Raw genomic sequence first — 18,272 nt, forward strand, 5'->3', positions numbered from 1 at the left:
TGTCACTGTTGCGCATAGATGGGAATTTAGTGTTTATGACTTTAAGCCCCAGCTGATGCAGCGTGGCTCGAGCACGCTTCAGCTTAGAACATATACACCTAGGAGTGAACTTCGTAATTAAACGATAATTATGTTCAATCAGAATACGTTTAGCCAGTCTTAGTCACAGAGCCGAACATGTACTATCAGCCACAAATGAAACGCGAACGAGATAACTGAAGCGCGAACAGCAAAATGACATCTTATCCTGCGGTTAAGCTCAATACTAGCTCCGGTGAATTTCACTCTCCTTTAGAGGCGTTAATTAACCTCGCTTGTGTTTCCTCTGCAGGAGCTAAAAGGTGCGAGCTTTCGCGTTGACATTTCTGCTGCGTTTCATTTGATGTTGTTATAGCAATTTCCATCCACAAAGGGCTTCAGTGCAGACGCTACTATAAGCGCAACACTGCGCCACATAGTGACACACAAGCCTACATATGGCCTGTTCTATTTCTTGAAGCTTTCCTATTGTTTCTTTGTTTTTGGCTTAAAGTTCGCCCAAATTTTGAGTGCGCGTGAGAATAAGATGTAGCTGCGGTGACAGACTGAAAAAAAAAATGGAGGCCACATTTAACTCCGCCTTAAGGGCATGCCGCGATAGCGTCATGGGTTAATGCCCGTATTTGCAGAATTGGTTATTTTCTACGTAACGGTCATAGATCTGTGGGAGTACTCATGACACTTCTGGCGCAGATGGGCAGCGGTTAAGCGATGCACCAGTACCCTGCGATGGCAGGTGCTGCCACTGGTGGGGCTTTTGCGACCGATATGTTGCTCTCCCCGAGCAACCTGTTGCGACCAATTAATTAATTTAACAGCCACCTGCCACGGTGCGCAGTCCTCTCGTAATCCGGAGGGCAGGTTGCGATGGGATCACAAGGTTACCTGACATAGGTGGCCTATCTGCCTCATTTGGGTTTTTTCGTTGTCTTTTCGCACACGGTCAACGCGGTGTTGCCGCATTGGCCAGTTGGTTTTTCGCAGTTGTCGGCAAATAATTTTCCATTTTTTCCACAATAATATTTTTTCAAAATATAGTAATTTTATACTGAGTACAGGCAAGGTAATAAATATAAGAATGAGGGAAATAAAATAAATACAAAGCCCACTAATAATGAACATCAGGGCTGGATTGTTCTTGATCAAATCATCGTCAGTCCCCACTTCGTTTTTATTAGTTTTTGCGATGGGACGGAGACCAGCTCGGCTACTTCCATTTCCTTCTAGCCTCTCCTGTATAGACCGTAGAAAATTTCGGGAATTCTTTTACAACAACATGCGTACATAGGGGATTGTGTGACTTAAGAGCTGGGAGTGGTTGGAAGCAATTAATGGAAGGGTCACCGCCACTATATCTGGAAGAAATCCAAGGACGCAGCCCTCGAAGCCTGAATGAACCTGAATGGAACAGGGCTCTGCATCCAAGGCTAGGCAGCAAATTAAAAGGGAACAACAAGCCAAATTTCTTCTCGCGACACTAGTCAGGCCGCCATGATAGCAGCATTTTCCCTTCATCCCTGCACATTTTCCTGAGAAAGCACATTTACAACAACGGTCTTTAGCGAAACCAAAATTTCCCAAGTTTTCCATGAGTTATTGAACAAAATTCCCTTTTTCCTTCAGTGGCTTGATTTTCCCCACGATATGGGAAATTTCCTACGATTCAGCAACACTGGGTCAACGACGCTGACGACGACGCCGGATTTTCTGCGACACGAGCTCCTTAACGCTATCGAGTTAAAACAGTTTAACACCAAACATCCAAATGTGCCTGCACGCTGCTCTATCATTATGCTTTCTATATAACACAGTCACTACAGTTAAAATCCTGGAGATCTTTATGAGATATATCTCTAGTTTCCCCTTTCATATCCGCTAGGGTCTACGGCTCTAAGTTCCCTACTGCATTATCGAATGTCTCTAATTATAGTTATGCGCTTCTTCTGGCTCTGCATTGAGTGGCTTTGGATGACGGTGATTATGAATCGTGGCTATTCCCTTTTGTAGCGATAGCTACACTACGTCACATCTTCGACCCTTCAGTGTGGCACCACTTGAGCTCCGTGGCGGCGCCGTTGATCACGTGGGTTGATCACGTGGTGCGGTCGTTGGTCACGTGGGTTGATCACGTGGTGCGGCCGTTGGTCACGGGGTTGATCACGTGGGTTTGTCACGTGGTGCGGAGCAGCAGCTGCTGCCGGCAGCGCGGCGCTCCACAGCTGCAATAGCTGTGCGCATGCGCCGTGTCAAGTGGGACGAAGATGAAGTAACGCTCAGCGAAACAGAGTCCTTTACTCAGGAGAAGAAGAAGAACAGAGCGGCGAAAGACTGACTTTGCACTTCAACTCAGCAAGTTCCACTCGGCCATATGTAGCTATCGCGTCACTCCTGATTTAACCAGAGCTAAACCACAGCCATTTTTTTAACAGGGCGGTTACGACACATGCGTATCCTAACCGGCATATTAGCATAGTCTAGACATTAAAATATTAGATTGCTTAAGGTGACTTGTCACGTTCCTTGCGTCGGAGCATCCCGTAGTTAGCAAAGGAAGCCGTATCGAGACACCCTGCATTTAATGGACATGTCCCACCATCTCGTGGCCGCACTGAGAACTGTAAGGTTTTGTTTCCTGTGAGGCTTTATATGATTTTCTGGCTTGCCCTGGGCGCCGATTTTTCGAAACGCCTGCAATCATGCTTACAAAGAGAGCAGTCCGCTGCTGTTGTTCCTGAACAAAATCGCGTTCTCACTGTGTTCAGTGATCTGCGTATTCCATCGCGATCCAACTTGAACCACGGCTGCGTTCCAAGGGGCTTATGAGAACCACCGATGGACTCGGGATCTCGCATAGGGTCAAGGTGCGCGACTGTGATTGCTCCGCTTAGTGGGCACGGTTATGTTCCAAATATATAAGGAGAATACTACATTTGCCCGGAGTTTATGCATAATCAAACGCATTCGGCCGTCAAAGCAAACACGCAGGCAAAGCGCACAGAACCAAAGGCTGAGCAGTGGAAAAATACTTTATCTCTAAACAGCAAGTATTTAGGCGCGTAACAAATGCCAAGTGGTTTCTGGAATCAGTTTCACGGTTGAATTAACGCTGTTACACTCACGAGAAAGCAGCTGGGCGTATCTTTGTCCCGCCCTTTTCTCTTTCTCTGTTTTTAAGACGCTAGCAGTATCAGGATCTTTCTCCAGGGTGAACAGCGGTGCTCGAATGGTAGTAGCAGTGGTTTAGTAAAATAATAAAAAGGAAGGATAAGATTTTTGCTAGCCCCCGCATCTGCCATCAATGCTGAAGCACCCGAGTTGGGGTGGCGGAAATGAAGGATGGCAGGCAGAATGGAGAAATGAAATGAAAGAGGTGAGGGAACAGGAAGAGAGGATGGGGAGAGGTAATATACTCAAACTATTTACACATTAAGAAATGTGTGCAGGTTGCACGCGTGATTAGTTCATGATGGTTAATGATGGTTCATGATTTCGCAGTACTTCGTAGCCAAAGGCTACGATGGGATGCACGCGTCACCACACGAGGTCACATGGAGGCGGATTCGTATGGGAATTTGCTCATACGGGGGCGGGAACGGGATACAGCGATACAACGATCGCTAACACCTCTTCACTCCGTCTTCATTCTTTCCCCTTTTTTCAACTTACGCCTCATGGCATACTTTTCGAACAAAAAAAAATTCTGTCCAAGAGCTACAATTGTCTTTTTTCCTTCTTTTTTTTTGCCTGGTTTGAACTTGAAACGATAGTAACCACACATGCATTTGTTGCTCATGAAGCACGCGTTCCCTTAACCCTTTCCGACATACATTATGTTCTAACGTCTAGAAGGATCTGGAAATTTGTGCGTGCATATTTAGAGCCCCCTATTTCCACAAAAAGAATAGGAATGGCTGTAAATTCACGCATGCCGCACACTTCCACGCTAACGGAATTGCAGCCTTATTCTTCTCTCAAATATATCAATACCCAGTTATTATTTTAATTACTTTCTTTACCGTCCGAAGCTTTTTTTCGCAACGAAAACTCAGGAGGAAGAAGTGACAGCGTCAGAAAGATCCTCCTGGGCGCGCCGGAGAACTTCCCGACGTCCGTCTCTATATCTTGTCTTGGAAAAGTGATTCCTTTTGTACACAAGAAAAATCACCCTTTTAGTCTGTTTAGAAGGTATTAAAAATTTAGACGGCGTCACTGACTTCGTTAAAAGTGCTAGACGCTTCGAAAACACATTTGGAAAAGCCACGCGCACAGTCGTTGGCGCCGTGCCGAACGCAAAATGGATTTATCAGAATTAAAAGCTAACAATCTCTGCTAACGCCCATGGACAAAAGTGAACGCTTTTTTTTTTATTCTTCAGGCAAGAAGCTGTCGTCGGCGTCACGACTATCATCATCACCCATCCTCGAGCGCAGGGGCGTGACGCGCGAGGCGATTCCGTGCAGAAGAAGAATGGAGAAGGTCCTGAGCAGCCCGTTTACGACGCAGGCGATGCAAGTACCCTTTTATACGCTATTTACTTACTGCTCCCGAGTACAGCGCACCGTTCGAGTGACTGTGATTCTCGCTTTTGCAGAAACACCGCACCGCCAACCGGGGACGCAGAAGACTGGGATGATGTCCAACAAAAGTGAGCATCTCTCCTAAATGTTGGCAGAACGGGGGAGGGAGACGCGGGTGCCATGCTTCTTGTTTTGCGAGAGCAAGAGCTTACGTGGCTGATGGAACTCAGCCGGAGGCGTCTCACTTGGCGTGATTTGGCGCTGTTTTCTGCGTCCTTCAATGGCAAGGATGAGTCGTGCAGCATAGGTGTTCATCGTCCGTACGAATCGATCGTCGCGGGCTTGCAGTGATGCTTCGGAAACTGCGTAATCGAAAGTGAGTCTTCTTTGACAGGGAAGGGAAAAAGCTATCGCCGTCCTAACTCGCATCGGAAGGTATCTAAGGCAAATATGCGAGCTTTTGTTTTAGAGCGAGAGCTCTACCCATTGAGGTACAACTTCCGATTTCGATGAGGATGAGACAATGCCCTTCAATGCCTCACCGAACTTAACTGCGTGGTGGTATATGGCCTAAGCTATGGTAGCATGACCACGTGATCATATGACTGTGACCACTGGGCACCTGGCATTGACCTTGGACCTTGACACTTGCCATTTGATTCGAGACAGTGGGCACCACATCGACAATGACCTTCAGTGCCTCGCAAGGTCAAACCGAACATGACTGCGTGGTGTGGCCTAAGCTATGGTAGCATGACCACGTGATCATATTACTATGACCATTGGGCACCTGACATTGACCTTTGACCTTGACTTTGAAATTTGATACGAGACAGTGGAGACCATGCTTAACGCAGCTTTCGCTCGTATAAAACTAGCTTCAAGCCACGTTTAACCCAGGCCGTTTTTTACATTGCCCAAACGCACACGCAAAAACGGATGAGACATTCGTCGCAAACACTGTTCAGTGAGGACAGTTGAAGCTATGCACTGAGGACAACTCCTTGAAAATATTGTTCCAAGTCAAATTTTATAGCCAGGCCTTTCGTAAATCTTTAAATTTTTATTCAGCTTCTAAAAACGTTCTTACTTCTGAGAAATTCGAAGTGAAGATTAAAAGTTTTCCCACCACTTCGATTTAAACTTCTGACGCCTGTGATAATGTGGACTGTGGCGAGTGTTGACACGTTAACACGTCTAGCATGTCGGGTGCGGTGAGTTTACACACACTTAATTTAGCATGTGCAAGTACAGCTTTTTTTTTACCACCCTAGCGTGACTAAGGTGCACTGGGGGTAGCGACCCAGGACTCGCCTTTATACTCGGGCACATAATTTCTTAGTGTTTTATTCTATTCAACAAACAAAATCACTTCACATAACCGTAGCGCACTTGTGGAAGTGGCCGGTAATGGCAACACCTGTCTTTCAATTCTCGCTCATAGCTTTTCTTTTGAGAAAGGGCTAACCCTTTAAATCAAAGCCAGCATCAATTTGCTCTCAGTGTTGCGTGTACAAAATCTGCGTCAAAACAGCGCTGTATATTAAGTATATGTCCAGAATCCGACTAGAATAGTGCGTCCGTGGCGTAGGACCCTAGTTCGTGGCCACTGCCTCAAGACTTTTCAGTGGCCATTCCAGGCCGACGGCCTCAGTTTGTGAGATAAGGCTTTGGAGACATGGTGCGAATCGCCTGGAAGTGTCAGACCGTACGAAAAAGATAACGCGATCGCCACCTACACGTGGACCACACGGTGACGAAGGCGGTATTATATTTGCGTGAGCACGCCCTTACTGCTGTCCTTAAAGTCGTGAATATGGTGATCAAATTTAGCTTTGCTGGCTGAGCGGCATCGGCCACGGTATAAAGTTTTGTTTGCGGGTACTGGTTGAAAAGTGCAAGCTATATCACCGAGAATGAGGAGGAGGAGGAGGAGGAATATATTGTTTCAGCGTAAGTGGTGAGCTTCTCCCGGCAGAGATCCTCAGTCCAGGAGTCCTCCGGCCGTCCCTTCCAGTGCGGCGCGCCTAATCAGACGTAGCTGCGCCGTGTGGCCTGAAGGGTGACCTCCAGGCAGGAACTTTTGCAGCTGGGTAATGAGAGCACCCATGAGGGGCAAGGGCATTCCTAACTGTAGTAGTATTGCGTGGAAATGTAGCCCGCAAATGGAGCAATTGGGTAGGAAGAGGGTAGAGTGTAGGAGGTGAGCGATACGAAGTGATCGTCACCTAGCTGGTGAGCACGACAACGTATTTTAGACGCGTGGAAGAAAAAAAAAATGTTGAAGCATAGCATCTGTGATTTCTAGTTTTCTCTCTCCCCCCGCTTACGTTTTCTTCACGACGAAACGAAATGAGCAGTTTAAAATACGACTCCTGGTTCCCTCTCTATAGGAGCGTTGCAACTTTATATGGCTTGTGGCATGCACGCATTGCGCTCCAAAAATAGTCTTTTGCCGGCAACAGCAACCCGTTGAGACATCTCTCTTTCGGCTGCCGTAACAGTGGAAACTGAACAAATACACTATAGAATATTTGTGCAAGGCTGAATTATGCAACCGCAATATCGGACGTCAGTGTAACGTCGGCATGTTGCTTCCAGGTAGTCTGTGAGAGTTGAAACCCTCAGGTCGCTTCACTTCGATGCTGCTGCTCCGTACACTTACCACTTGTATTTCTTCCACAGCTTTCGCAGGCACACAACAAGTTAACCGATGTTCTGAACTCTTTAACGGGCTCGACACCAATTGAACATGCGAACGTCTGGGCACCGTACAAAGAGACATAACTACCGCATGACGTGTCTGCTGCCACGCTGCGCGCTGCATGCCGAAAGGTGGCGAGGCCGGGCGAACCACTTTTCATTAAGTAGCGCCCACTTACCAAAACTATTCAAAAACTATGCGAATTTTAGTGACAGCTAGAGCAGTCTGAAATGTTCATCCCATTAGGAGCATTTAGTATGGTAAGGGTGTAGAGGTAGGGACGTGAAACTCCAGGTCGGGGTATTTTCCAAACCCATGGATTTATAGCAAAGTATATCCAGGGCAATGCAATGCTAGGTACTAGCTGTGACGAATGTGCGACCATGGTACACATGGTCTGGACATGCCCAAGTTACAAAGACAACACACGCACGCCAGACTCATGAGAGGCTCTGATGCGCAACCCATACCCAGAAGTGCAAAGAAACATCGTCAATCAAGCTTTGGCTGCCGCAGAGTCCCAGGGGGTTACGACCGACGCCTAGCGAGAGGAAATAGGACAAAGTCCTGTGACCCTCCGGTTGATTGACTCTGAAAGAAAAGTTTTTCCATCCATCTATCACGCACTGTCACGCATGATTGCTCATCCATCCATACAAAGCAGGCGTCCGGCAACCAACAAGCGTGGCGCAGCGCTTCCCTATTCTCTTCACGCTCCTTCGTGTTACCCCGGCACCAACGACGACAATACCGCGCAACCGGGAAACGTGGCTTTAACAGCTGCCGCTGTAAAATGCTGTCTGGAGAGTATCACCAAACGTAGATGCCAACTCCGGGACATAATCGGACTCAAATGTCAAACTTGGCACAACTTTTATTTTTTTCTTCCTTTTCTTACCCTCTTAACGCGTCAGTTATTATAACCAGTGCTACCCCTCCTTCCCCTCACCCCCCACCTCCGACATTTTGTGGTCACTGTCGTCAGCATGAAATGGCGTCATCGTATAGTAGTGTCAGATAATCCAACTAAAAGGGCCGGGTTTCCTGTTATTGTCACGCGCAAGCTGCTCCTGTCTTTCGGTTAGCGTACGAGGAAACCATTTTTAAGATTTCCTCGCCTGTACACACAGTCACACTGCTGATCGCGCAGTACACTTTCACGGGAGCATCTCATTCGCACGCAGACAGCCGAAGCCGGGCGTCGCAAAAGCCAAGAAGAGCGAGAGGAGTCCACCTTCGAGGAGGCTGACGCCAGCAGAGGCCGTCCTAGCCGGGTATGTGTGACCACTCTTCCTTGCGTTTCGAGACACGCGGTTCGATTAAAGGGCGTGTCGAGTAATCCTTTCAGTAGCGGCGTTTACATGAATGCGTCAGAAGTCGACTCCAGTCCCCTTTTTGAGCGAAAGAGCAGGGTTTGAGAACAAAAGGCGTGACTCGTCCTCTATACTTTCTGCTTCGACGTTTTTGCACTTTCCCTCAAAAAGTGGACTGGAGTCGACTTCTGTCGCATTCATGTAAACGCGGCTAGCGTCGCGCTTCCTTCAGCCGGAGCGGCCGCCGTGGCCAACGGCCATCGCTCATAACGCGTACGTTTGACCGGATAGCCTGCGTCCTGGGCAAACGCATGCAAAGGAGCATTCGTGCAAGGAGGACTAACTTTAAGGTTGTTTATCTTCGTTCCCGAATCGACAGTTTCATAAGATACGTGTTGTGCAAAGGATCTAATGTGTATGTACTTGGACTGTTTCTGAAGATGGTCATTCGAACGAATGTGCCGAGGCAGCTATTTTACGCGATAGCGTATACATCTCGTTAGGCTGAAAAGCTGTCTGCGTAGCCGGCACCGCGTGTCGGAAATAATCGGGGGCTGCGCAAAAAAAAAATTGTATCATGGCAATTTGTGGTTCTAGTGATCTACGATTGATTGATGTGTGATACGCGAAGAGGAGTTAATGAAATCATTATAATTAATTATATGACAAGATGTAAAAAACGAAAAATTAAAAAAGGGGGTTCAAAGGTATTAAAATGCTCAGATTTAAAAGCCAATGCTTGATGAAGCTAATTAAGAAAATGCAGAGTCTGTAATTGATCAATTAATTAATATAAAGTTGCAAAAAATGAAATGCGTTCAAAGGTGTCCAACTGTTCAGAATGGAAAGCCTAACCCCCACTACGCTGTCCCGTCATACCCTTAAGGCGCAGCTGAAGTGTCGTCTCCAATTTTTACTTCTCTATAAAAAAATATCTAAAAAGAAACTCTTGAGCAGATTTCGTTTGCTTGAAATTTCCAGTCTCATTAAGAGTTAATACGTCGTTCTGGTGAAAGGTACGCTGTCAGTAATCCTAGTAAAAGCAGTTGTGACGATAAATGTCACTCGCCACGTGCCCCAAGATCGAAAACTTCAGAAGTCCGCTGCTGCCGTGTTGGCGTGGTGACACTCGCGATGAGGTCGGTCCATAACTGTAAACTGTGCGATCTCTGCTACTTGCCTCTTGCGGCATTACGGCTGCGCACAGGCGCTTTCTTAATTCTCACCGCACAAATGTCGCTTTCAGTGCTGTCTTATTCCCAGACTCTGAGGAGCAGGCATGGTTCGAGAAGACGATCAGCCTCCCCAAACAGTTCGAAGGGACGCCGCCAGCAGTGGAAGTGTGAGTCGATCGGAAGACGCTTGAAAAGACATATTTTTCTACTTCTTCTTCTTCTGGCTTGTGCTTTGTGTTTCGCGTCTAGTTTTATATGTCAACTTCTTACGTAGTTGTAGAGTTTACTCTGCACTCTAAACAGAGAGGAGTAAAAAAGGGATAAAGCTGTCCTCCGGCGCACACCCTTTCATAATAAGCTGTCCTCTAGCCCACTCCCTTCTTTTATAATAGGGAGTGCTCTAGAGGACATATTACTCTCCTTTTACTCCCATAGGGGCGTATTCGTGTTTAGAGAGCGCAAGTAGCTAGCCTCTGGTCCTTTTTGAAGAGAGGTGTGACAGATTTTATAGTGAGGCAATTTAAATTAACAAAAATAAAAAGCCTCTGGGGATAAGGGTGATAGAAAGAAGAGAACATTATTGCTGAAAAGGTTCGAGACCCTCCAGGGAGGACTATTCATGTCCAGTTTTCTTACCATCTCAGGCGCGGCCCTTATTCCAGGGTTCCAATGTCTGGAGACGTCCGGGCGGCCCGTTCAGTAAGCTTTCGCTAATCCTCAGGCCGGTAGCCGGACAGAGCAGACTCCCAGGAGGCATGGGTGGGGTTTCCCGTAGGTAGCGCCTTAGGTGAGATGCAAACGAATTCTGGTTTTGAGAAAAAGGGGAAAAAAAGATGTCAGGAAGTTTTGTCATCCTGGGAAATATGACATCTCATCCTTTTATGTTAAAGTAATATATCGTAGTTTAATCCCTTAATATAATTTTCGCGTCAAGAAATGGAATATACATGTTCAATAACGTGTCTTGTGTAATGAAAAAGTACTGCGAAATAATATTTTCTTTCTTCCTTTTTTATACTGTGAGAGCAGAAAGAGTGGCACTTGGCAAAGATGCCGGTTTTATCTGCGTAAAGACAAGACATTCTCATGTGTGAAGCCTCTTTCCTCTAAAAGCTCAACCTCCTCCCCCCCCCCCCCCCCCCCCAAAACCACCCTCTTCAAGGCCTCCAGCTATCAGTAACCCACACAGAAGAGGAAACGTAAAAGTGAGGGCGAAATCTCATTCAAAGACGCAGTGAGATGGCCAGCTGTCCTCCATAAGCACCACCTACCAGCCACCTCCTCACATCACCTCCAGGCTCTCAGTAAAAGCATTCATTGGAGTAAAAGCGCCTAGTGTAATCATCGAGGATAATGCCAACTGTTGCAGCTTTCTCGCATTAGGTTTCGTGATCATCCTGTCACTGTCTTTTTTTTCTTGCCTCAAGAAAAACCTTATCCAGATTAATGAGAAGCGCAGCCGAAGTAGACCCCACTGCAAACAGACATTTGATGCGGGGAAAAAAAATAACACATGGCGCGGAGGTGGGAAGTTAAGTTGCGTGCGCCGATGCAGGGACGACGCATCCGTGACTCCATTCTCGTACATAGTGTACGTCATCTTCAGCGGCTTCCTCGTGGTGCTCGTGCTCATCGCTATCCTCGCCTACCTCATCTCTTTCGCGCGTGAGTGCCTGTTCTTCTCACGTCCTTTGTTTGTAATTTTATTTCAATGTTATAGCACATTTTTTTTCTCCCTCGGTGTGCGATGGTGGCACGATAGGGTATGGTGTGGAGTGGTATGGTTAGGCTTATATACGGTGTGTGGTATGGTATTGCAACGTATGGTATGGTTTGGCAACGTATGATATTGTATGGTGCATGGTATAGTGTGGTACGGTAGGGTTAGGTATGGCATGGCAACGTATGGTACTGTATGGAATAATTCTATGCTTAGGTATGATATGGTGTATGGTATGGTGTATGGTATGTATCGTGTATGGTATGGTATGGTATGGTATGTATGGTATGTATGGTATGTATGGTATGTATGTTATGGTATGGTATGGTACGGTATGGTATGGTATGATATGATATCGTATGGCATGGCATGGCATGACATGGTATGGTATGGTATGGTATGGTACGGTGCGGTACGGTATGGCATGGTATGATACGGTACGGTACGATATTGTATGGTATGATACGGTACGGTACGATATGGTATGGTATGATATGGCATGACATGACATGGCATGGTATGGTATGGTACGGTACGGTACGGTATGGTATGGTATGTATGTTATGGTATGGTATGATACGGTACAGTATGGTATGGTATGGTATGGTGTGGTATGGTATGTATGCTATAGTATGGTATGTATGTTGTGGTATGGTATGGTGTGGTATGAGGTGTTTAACATCCCAGAGCTACACATGAGCTATGACAGACTCCCTAGTGGAGGGGCGCTTCAGATTAATATCCACCGCCAAAGATTCTTTAACGTGCACTTATATTACAAAGCAAACGTGGCATTTGCATTTCGTGGACGGAAGCAATTGTCGGGTGGGCAATGATTCGACGGGAGACGCCGTGCGAACAGTCGTTGACGAGACGACGGCACAAACTGAAAACTGGAGTGCTCCCCTAATGACTGTTAGAACGAGGCAATTTAAGAACGGACAAGACAAGTTAGTCATTGCGTCAGGTCTTGTACTCTTCACTCACTCGTCCTCTTTGGACGCCTTTGTATCTTACTGCTTCCCGCAATGAAACTCTCGAATCTCCGAGCTGCTATTGTTCTCTGCAGGTTCGTTTAATGTGCCGGCCACGGCGCGAGAAAGACTGCCCCTGAGCCATTGCACTCTAAACATAAATACGCCTATATGGGACTAAAAAGAGAGTAAGCTGCCCTCTAGCTTACTCTCTTTTGTAAGAGGGAGTGCGGTAAAGGACAGCTTACTCCGTCTTTTACTCCTTTCTGTTTAGAGTGGGTGGCGAAAGCCTTGGAATGAAAATAAAGCCCTTTTCTCACTGCACCTAACCACGGAACAGGTGTACTGCTACTCAGCTCGGAGACAGCTCAGGCAAAGGCTTTAGTGAGCTGGGCATCTTTAAGAAACACTGCGTAGCTGTGATGCCTTAAAAGGTCACTGCCGTTGCAGTCATCAGGGGCCCACCGTGAGCGAGCGGCTACGGTATACAAAAGGCACTTCATTAAAGACATAAACGGGATGTCTCATCGTTTTCTAGGTATTGTCCAATCACCTGCATCGCTAGTGGTGTACGAACCAGTAGAAATAAATAACACTCTGGAACATGAAATCCCGTATGCAACTAAAGATTAATAAATTGGAAATAATGCCCAGAGGGTCGAGGTACCTCATTGTACGAGTAAATAACATTCCGGTTCAGCCTAGGTATCTTAGATTAATTCAACCTTGAGCTCCTCAGTTCGCACTGACCAAATGTCTGGCAACGCTAATCGCATAATAAAGTTTTGTGACGAGGGCTCACCAAAGCTACTATTTCATTTAAGTTGGTTATCAGTAAAACTCCTAGGTGCTGTCAACTACGCTGCTTTTCTCAGATACCCTAACCGTTATAATGTTACTTCTGCGGTTGAAACTGCCCAGAATAATTCCATATGCTTCGCATTGTCTAATTATATTCCAATAGCCAGCATAACATCAGTGCGGTCAAGGTGCTTAACGTGCCTTTCATTGCGTCATGAATTTTGGCCTCCAGTACGTGAAATCTGCCGCCACCAGTCTTTCAAATGTCTTTTAGAGATCGTTCAAAGGTAAATTAACAACGCAAACGAAAGAAAATACCCGAACGAAGTCGAGGCTGCATGGCATCTCGTTTTTCATAAACGCTGGTTATTTATCATTGAATAACGTGAACCAACTGCCGCAACTTGTTTTATTGTCACCTATCTATCTTTCTCCAAAGCCGGTCACTGACAAAAACCCGCCACTGTGACATCTTTTACAAATCGTCCTGATGAAGTATATGCACAACAAACAGCTCGATTCACATTCCCACACTTAAGACATATTATGCGCGTTTTCTCAGGCATCGTTCGCGCTCCTTTGTGATTACGCTACACGAGTGTTGCTGTTTGCTTTGTTGGTTTTATTTTTTTCGCTGTGATATCGTACGCCCCCTTTATTCTTGTGTGTATTTTCTATAATTTATTTTTTCAACTTGTATGCCTTCCTCGTATAGCTCACTGTCCTCTCCAAAGCTTCGGCGGCTGAGCGTATGTGAAATGTGCTATCGCGTTATTTTTCTCCTTCCGTTTTACTGGCAGCTTCTCCACCACGTAAGCATGTATTCCCTTTATTTTTTAACTACCACATTTTTTTTGAGCAATGCCGCTTGCTTCTAAGAAACAGGCATTTAAATATAGGGTTTTCACCCTTTTGCTCGTGCTAATTCCCCGCCAAAATAATATTTAGGTAGAAAATTAGGGACGCCTTGTTTATTTTTTAATTTAATCCTTTGTTACTAATTTTAAAAAAACTATCATGGCCTTCTTTTGAGGGCATTGTATGAGAGGATAATGCAAGTAGCGTATTACTGAATTGTAATTGACATTACCGCAGAGTAGGATATTAAAATGCAACAAAACTCATAAACATAAATCTGTGAGGCAAAAAAAATGCCTAATAAACAAACACTGATCTGGAATGTACGCCACTGTGGCTAACTAAATATATTAATAAAAGGGAGAAATACGAATATATTATTTTTGGTTCTCTATTTTTGACTATCTGCAATCGAAGGAATCGACATCTCTAATAGTGTTGTTGATGACGAGAGTGATTATTTATTCATAATATCGCAAGAACTCATTGGCCAACGCGCGCCATTCTTGGCGTGTTTTGGTCTGCACTAGTTGTCAAAGACCCGTTCTTTTTTTTTTCGGAACATTTCGCTCAAGAGAAGCTGAATACCAGATCAGAGGGAACCTTTGTAGCCATTTAAAACCTGCGAGCAACGCGCGTGGGAATGGAACAATATGCCACTCGGAGAGACGATAAGAATGAGCTAAATCAAGAACAACGTAATCCTCATCGTATCGCAGTTCATGTATAGCATGTTACCCACCACGCCTCGAGAAGACCTTGGGCAAAGCGCAAGTGGCGAATGAATAATGCGCTCTCGTTGCTGTCGAGCCCCGAAAGTTTGAACAAACGCTTCTGTTCTGCGCGGCGCCGAACATAAAAAGTTATCGCAGGAATTTTCTAATCTTTGGTACAGCTCATTGATTTCCTATGGCCGGTTGAGTTAGTCGGTGTGAGTGCAGGAAGCATTCTAGAAGTGAGATCATGTGCCGACAGATGACGCTAGCTGGTGATGTGATGGTATCCATCCGGATGTCGATGCAGGCATAGTCACTCTCCCTAAAGCCCTAGGGTTGAGAGATAACAATGGTCATGTGAACGAATCTGCGGTGGTAGTTAGCAAAAAGCGATTGTAAGATTGGTGGCTCAAAAGCAGCGAGGTGACATAAGGTTAGAAGTTTGGGACTAAAATTTTTATGTAAAGAAATTGGCGAATATGGTTTATGGGGCTTTACATCCCAAAGCTACTCAGACTATGAGGGACGCTGTAGTGAATGGCGGCGGAAATTTTGACTACACGGGGTTCTTTAACGTGCGCTGAGGCCGTGCAGTATACAGACCTCTAAAATTACGCCTTATCGAAATTCGACCCAGGTGTTTCGGGTCAGCAGCCGAGCACCATAACCACTGAGCCACCGTGGAGGCGGAAAATGACCAACTTATAGTCCGATTTATAACACCTGTAAAGAATTATTTTTTAAAAAAAAGCCGAGCATGGTATCAACTGGTGCAAACCCGTTTCAAAAGGGACGCTATCCGTGCATCCATCAAGCATGTCCCGGAAAGCTGAGCATGTTCTTTGCGGACGCAGCGCTGAATAACGCGACGAGCACGACGCCTGCGGCGCTGTGCTACTACGACCCCACCATGAGCACCAAGCTCAAGTTTCCCTTCACGCGGACTCAGCTGTGCGTGGAGTGCTGCTCGTACGTCGTCTACGACGGCCTCGACATCGACGCCACGGGGAGCATCCTGGAGCGGACAGGGGCCGTAACGCCGCCTGGTGAGCGCCACGACAACCTGCTTCCGCATCTGAAGCCTGACTCGAAGCGCCGCAGACCCACAGCGGGGCTCACCGTAAAACCATATTACATAACATATTCGTTGTAAAATTTTGTATCCTTTTGTATCTTAATTAAGGAAATAGCTGTAGCAGAGGCTTCCTCCAGGGTGAGCTGAGTCACCGTAGACGTAGGCTGTCGGAACTAACCTCTCCCTCGTTCACCAACTGGTCAATGAGTTATGCAGACGTGACTGAGCCGGATAAGACATATGTCGGAGCTCTTTGATCATATCTGTTGCGAAAGCCCCGTAGATCCGCGGTAAAACAAATCCGGCCGTCTCTCTGGGCCAAAGCTAGGTGGTTAGCAGACTGTCATGACGCCGGTGGACAGTAAAATAGACTGCTTACAGGCTATAAACTCCGGTATGGTGGTTAACCGCTGTGGTGTCTTGCAACAAAAATTATTGGAGCAGACACAGTAACAAAGACGCTAATATATCTTCATCATCACATATAGATATATCATCATCATCCGTCTGATTACGCTCAGTGCAGGACCAAATGCCTCTCCCACATCTATCCATCAGGCGCTGTGCCAGCTGCGGCTTATGAATTCCCGACAGCTTTTTACCTCAACCGTCCGCCGTAACTTTCTGCCGCCCCCTGCTATGCTTGCCTTCTCTTAGAATCCAGTCCGTTACTCTTAAAGGATCATCGGTTACCTCGCCTTCGCAGTGCATGCTCTGCCCATGCCCATTTCTTTTTCGTACTTTTTTGTTTGGCATTGTAGTCCAAAAGAGAAATTAAAAGCTAAATCAAGCAACCCATAGTAACGTTTCTAAAGTTAATGAAGAACAATTATAACTATATTATTTGACGCTCCCATATGCTGTCTCTATCCGCTAACCTCCATGATGTGCCCGTACGCCGTCGTTTGTGGGCGTGCGCAGAAATAAAGGACTCAAGAACGTGAGTCCTTTAGGAAGCTGAACTCACATCCACTAATTAGGGAGACCTCTTTAAATACACGACGCTTAACAACAGCCGGAGACTAGCTTGTTTCCTGCAGAAAAACAGCCTCCAGTATTGTAACTAAATAGTGCATGATAGTCCATATACGCCCTATGGCAAGTCATCGATTAAAAAAGTCCACTGACGATTAATGTGAATCATAAGGCAGGATAGGCCCCAGCATTAGTGTTCATCTCTGACGGTGGCGGGTGGAGTGATCCAAGCCAATTAATCAGTCTTACACGCCGCTCCCTTCTACACTCGCCTGATAAAATTCAGCAATCGCAGTATGCCACGCTGTACCACCTCACCACTCTCCCCACCCCTCCAACCCCTCTACTCTGGTTGCCGACCGCAGTTTCCCCTCTTCCACCATTGCAACTCGTCTTCTCCCTCTCTCCACTTCCCCTGCCCAGCCCTCTCTCTCTACCCACTTTGATTCTCTCCCTCAACGGTTCACACGGTGTCATAGCCGAACACTTTCTGCGCTCATGAGAGTACTAATGCTGACGCATGAAAAAGAAACTATAGAGAGCCTTATCTGCTTCTGCGATTAACTAACAAACTCTAATGTAACTATGGTAGTATATATGCGTAATGAGTAGTGGCAGCTCGTTGGAACTGATCGCCGGCCTTGCCCTCGCAGTGGACAGCGTCGCCGATTGGCTGGCGCTGAAGCAGACGGCTCGCCTGAAAGTGCTGGCCGGTCTGCGGTTCGCGGCACTTCCGCAGTTCACGACGGCGGCGGACCCGCCCGTGGTGGGGCTCATCAATACGCTGCGCACCAGCTACACCGGCTGGGACGGTGCCGTATTCACCAAGCCGATCGGTGACGTGGCAAAGGAGACAGTCCTTTACGAGGCAATGAGTGCCGCGCAGGCAGTGCGCTTGCTACGAGTCTATACTGTAATTCGGATACAACTCAAGAAATAAGCGGCAAATTCCCTTCAAAAGTGCCCTTCCAGCCGATGGCGTCGAGCGATTCACCCCCTTCACCGATTCTTCCCCTCTCCCCTTTGACAGATCTCTTTGGACATGCTAGGGTGAAATCGCAGGCGGTGGCAGATTAAAGAAGAGTAACCATGTCTTAATCGTATTAACCGCGGCGTCATGAAGATCGATTCCATTGGCTGGAGGGCCTCCTTTGAGGAGAATCTGCCCCTTCGTTCTTGCGTTGTATCCGACACCTGAATATCTTGCGCAACGCTATACTCCCCAGTCAGCTTTCTGTGGCACCGCATCAGAGGCTAGGCAGGAAATGGAAGGAAACCGGCCTGTGTTCCCGTGCCGTGGGAAGTTGGCTACCTCAGCCATAGTATAGTGAACTAGAATATTGTTCCCTATAGCCATACCGACCCCGCACCGTCTCTCCAGCCTCCCCCCCCCCCCCTTTCACCT

At 46.7% G+C, this 18,272-nt stretch overlaps 1 long non-coding RNA gene across 1 annotated transcript; it reads left to right on the top strand.

Annotated features, from left to right (window-relative positions):
- The first annotated feature begins 4,630 nt into the window (after positions 1–4,630).
- Positions 4,631–11,407, top strand: LOC144118437 (uncharacterized). The gene is made up of 4 exons (XR_013312025.1): positions 4,631–4,684; positions 8,445–8,534; positions 9,820–9,915; positions 11,304–11,407. It is a non-coding gene; the product is annotated as an uncharacterized LOC144118437 (long non-coding RNA).
- Positions 11,408–18,272: the final 6,865 nt, after the last annotated feature.

Source organism: Amblyomma americanum, chromosome 2, assembly GCF_052857255.1.
Source record: "Amblyomma americanum isolate KBUSLIRL-KWMA chromosome 2, ASM5285725v1, whole genome shotgun sequence".
NCBI classification, from domain to species: Eukaryota; Metazoa; Arthropoda; class Arachnida; order Ixodida; family Ixodidae; genus Amblyomma; species Amblyomma americanum.